Raw genomic sequence first — 4994 nt, 5'->3', positions numbered from 1 at the left:
CCTTGAAGACCACTGACCAAAGCTGCTGGATGTCTCTCGTCTGCAAACAGGCCCCATTTTGCACCCGAGTTCTGCTTAGCACTGTTACTTAGCCGTGCTGCCTGTTCTCTTAATTCCCCACAGGGTTTGCCCATTAAAACACAGGATTTGGTGGCAGGTAAGAAGCACTGGGCCCCCCCCTATCTGCCCGCTTTCCTAAATCCCGGGAAACCGCCAACTCTAATCCTTGGCTTTCATATTTAGGAAAGCCTGATGTATCCCAAGCGCTTTGTAATGCCATGGCAGAACAGGGGCAGTTCTGGGGTCTGTGCCGCACATTGGAATAAGGTAATCCCTATGATGCGTGCACTCGACCTATAAAGTGAACTCTATTTGTTTTTTAATTTTGATTTTTCCTTTAAGAGATGAAAATTCATCTCCACTAATACGTCACTTTATTTAGTTAGCACAAAAAAATGTTTAAAACCTATTTTAACAACTAGCGGATCAATACAATCCTGTGTATAAACATAGATAGATTGATAATGATTTGCCTTCTCGGGTCATGAATAGATAGCCATCCTATGTTTTAAGTAACCGATATGCACATATACAAAGGGAACATGGGTGTGTGATTAATCAAAGTAATATTGAATGGGGTGAAATGCACCCCAATAGGTGAAGTGTTAAAAGTGTATAGTGATCATGTGTATCCACCAGGTATCTGGGATGAATATCGTGTAAATTATAGTGGAATTAACCATATATCCCTTGTAATAAAATTGAGCATATGATGGTGACCTGCGTAACTCAACTGTGCCGTTCCTTCAGCGTTCCCGCCTGGCTTGAGGACACTCGTCCTCTGTAGGTGAGGGCTCCAGGGATGTTTATGGATGAGTTGAGTCGCTTTGCAGCAGGATGAGAGAATGAGCTGCCTGTTCCCCTCTGCCGGTGTGGATCCTGGCTCCTGTTTCACTCTCTCCAAACAAGGAGATTTTTGTGTAAAAAGGCAGAAAGAGATTTATTTATATCCCGGGCCGCAGCGGTGGGGAGGGCAGCTGGGTCTCTGCTCGGAAAGGTAAGGCGCTCAGAGTAAGGGGCGGCCACTTTCTGGACTGATTCTGGTAAAATGCTAACCATGTACCCACCACCGTTCTTTACACATAGCAAAGGTAGGCGAGATAAAGTGGATAGGAGGGCTCGCAATCTAATCGGTCACAGCGGGACTGGCCGCAGCTCTTTTGGGGTATACCTGAGGGTGTACGGCCCTCCTGGGGGGTGCTGAGTCAGTCCTCCGTCCTGCAGGTGGAGAGGAAGTACCTGTGCGGTGGGGGAGAGGGTGGTTACCTGGTGTTGTCTCGTCACAGTGAGACCTTGTACAGTGGAAGGGAAATACGGGAGCTGTTTCCTTATCTCTGCTTCTCTTCCGCTTTTCTGCACCCTGTCCCCCAGATGAGGCGAAGGGACAACATTTGGGGTGGGCTTGGTTCACCCAGGGCAAATTAAATTCACACTGGCACCTCTGGGCATTGGATGTGTGCCCGTTTTGCCCACTCGGCATGCAGAGCAGGCTGGCCGCTCAGCCCTGGAGACGTGGCTATTGTCTGGTCGTTACAACAGTGCAGAGAAAGTTATCGGGGAGGTCAGTGTGTGTCTGTGTCGCAAATACAGAAATAAGTGTGCGCTAGACAACCGTGAACTGGTGCAATGGTGGCATAAACCTCACTGCGATAATTATAACTATAGGGATGGGTGGGTAAAACCGTATATTGATTGATGGCGTGTATAACCTATATTTATCTGCTTAAACATGAATAACTACCTAACCCTCCTATGGTCTAGAGTTATGACATGAACCATATATTAAAGAAATATTATTTAAATAAAATAAACCACGAGCGCTCTATCTCCTGACCGGTGGACAAGAGATCTCCAGGGTGGGCGATAGTTCGTTAGCAATTACAAACGAGTGGAGTTGTCCTGAAAAGTCCAATGTCACAGTACTGTGCTGTATACTGTGATGCAGAGTCCAGATGTAAAATGCATGATATGCTGTTAGATGCGGCCCCAAGCAAGGATAACCCATCCTACGTATATATGACGGAGACAAAAACAAGAAAATTGGGAGCATATGGTTGAAGTTTTATATGTAAGTAATCAAATGTACAAAGTACAATATCAAATAAAAAACAAAAACTTTGTAAGTTTTTTCTGATGTGCAGTGCAGTATGGAAGGTGATGTATGGAAGGTGATGTATGGAAGGTGCAGTATGGAAGGTGATGTATGGAAGGTGATGTATGGAAGGTGATGTATGGAAGGTGATGTATGGAAGGTGATGTATGGAAGGTGATGTATGGAAGGTGATGTATGGAAGGTGATGTATGGAAGGTGCAGTATGGAAGGTGATGTATGGATGGTGATGTATGGAACGTGATGTATGGAAGGTGATGTATGGAAGGTGATGTATGGAAGGTGATGTATGGAAGGTGATGTATGGAAGGTGATGTTATTAAACAGTCTGGGAGCCGCCTGACGTCCTATTGGTGCCTGGAGTGGGAACTGCTTCTGGAGCCGCTGTCTTTGCCTCTGTAGCTCTCCTCCTCCTCCTGTAGCGTTCGTCCCCTGGGCTGGTTACTCAGGGGGTGTCCTGCTTCTTCGGGGGGTAGTGCTGGATTGCGGCTGGCCGCCTGGTAGTCCGCGACGCGTCTTCCGTTGCACCGGAAGCGACGACCCGTCCGGTCTGATCACTAGGGGTTTCCCCTGAGCTACGAGGCTCTCACTGCTCGGTAATGTGAGAGCTGGCTCGTCGGCGGAATCATCCGGTTAGACCATGTGAAACTTGCTGGCCGTGCAGTCCAGTTAGTGACTCAGCAGGAACCAGCTGGTCCTCTAGTAATCCAACGCGTTTCGCCACAATCTGCGCTTCCATCAGGGATATAATCTGGCAGTGCTGGATCCCTTCCTATCTACCTACTGGAGAGGAGTGTGTCTGTGTGACGGCTCCTTCGCTGCTAACTGTAACCCCATCGTGGGCGATGTGATGAATGTTAGTGTATCGCAGGCCTGCACAACTCCAGTCCTCGAGGGCCGCAAACAGGCCAGGTTTTCAGGATATCCCTACTTCAGCACAGCTGGCTCAATTTGTGGCTCAGTCGTACTGAGTCGTACACACACATACACACACACACATACACACACATACACACACACACATACACACACACATACAGACACACACACACATACACACACACATACAGACACACACACATACAGACACACACACTCCCAGCTTTCTGCCTGTTGGAAAAAGACTGTTTATATATCAAACATGACCCATTCCTCTGGGCAGTGAAGGGGTTATCTCCAGGAAAGCGACCGTGCCCTATACGAGTAATCGCGATTATTAGGCAATAAGGCGGCAGAGACCGCGTCGCACACGTGAGGTTACAGGAAGGGGGAACCCTTCATCACAACTTTAACCCTTAGGGGTCACCGACGGCTCAGGGAAACCGTGCGGACTGGATGAGGCAGCAGGTCTTTATCTGATCTTGTATCTGCGGAGCACTTAATGGCCTTCTCTGGGAGCTCCGAGCGTCTGATCATCGCTCCCATTGACTTGAATGGGAGCTTATAGAATAAGTCCCCGAGTCACAACAAAGGGCAGTTTCTTGCTGCCCAGTAATCCTGGGAATGTAGATACAATGCATTGTGCAGCCACGTTCTGCTGGACACAGTGATCACTAAGTGACTGGTCACTCACCTAGCAGTGTGCACTCACTCCTCACTCTGTGAATGCCTTCATCTGCCACACACTCTTTGACACACACACACACACACACACACACACACACACACACACACACACACACACACACACACACACACACACACACACACACACACACACACACACACACACACACACACACACACACACACACACACACACACACACACCCCCCCCCCCCCCCCCCCCAACCACTGCATCGGATCTCAGCCGCGCTATTAGAGAGGGTTGGGGTTCCTTACAATGCATCTGATCTCAGGCGCGCTATTAGAGAGGGTCGGGGTTCCTTACACTGCATCTAATCTCAGACGCGCTATTAGAGAGGGTCGGGGTTCCATACACTGCATCTAATCTCAGACGCGCTATTAGAGAGGGTCGGGGTTCCTTACTATGCATCTGATCTCAGACACGCTATTAGAGAGGGTCGGGGTTCCTTACAATGCATCTGATCTCAGACGCGCTATTAGAGAGGGTCGGGGTTCCTTACACTGCATCTGATCTCAGACGCGCTATTAGAGAGGGTCGGGGTTCCTTACAATGCATCTGATCTCAGACGCGCTATTAGAGAGGGTCGGGGTTCCTTACAATGCATCTGATCTCAGACGCGCTATTAGAGAGGGTTGGGGTTCCTTACAATGCATCTGATCTCAGACGCGCTATTAGAGAGGGTTGGGGTTCCTTACAATGCATCTGATCTCAGACGCGCTATTAGAGAGGGTTGGGGTTCCTTACAATGCATCTGATCTCAGACGCGCTATTAGAGAGTTGGGTTCCGCAGAATTTCACAATATAATTATAGGGTTTCGTAACCAAAAAAAAGGTTGTAAATCGCCGTGTTAGGGTAGTGTAATAGAGGAGGGTGCGGTATATATAATATACTGCTCTTATGAGAGACGCAGTAATATGCAGTCAGAATCAGGGCACGCGAAGGATGTGACCAGCCCATGCCCGCAGCTTCTGTGGCGCCAGCTCAGAGAGGACAATGTGAGACTGGCACAACGCTGCCCTGATCTCAAGAGCTGACAGTCTAATCGCACCACGGCACGGAGATGGGTGTCTCACCCCAGGTCAGTTGGAAATGAGCAGGGTATCAAACCTTATTCCCACGTCAAAGGCTTTAACTAAAGGGACCCTGCTCACGTTTATTAACCCCTTCGATGCGTGTAGATTATTTAAAGGGGTTTAAAGTGTGTATATAGTCTCAGATCTGTCCTTAAAGGACCC

The sequence above is a fragment of the Ascaphus truei genome, chromosome 19 (genome assembly GCF_040206685.1).
Source record: "Ascaphus truei isolate aAscTru1 chromosome 19, aAscTru1.hap1, whole genome shotgun sequence".
Taxonomy (NCBI): Eukaryota; Metazoa; Chordata; class Amphibia; order Anura; family Ascaphidae; genus Ascaphus; species Ascaphus truei.
Note: the sequence above shows the minus strand (reverse complement) of the source record.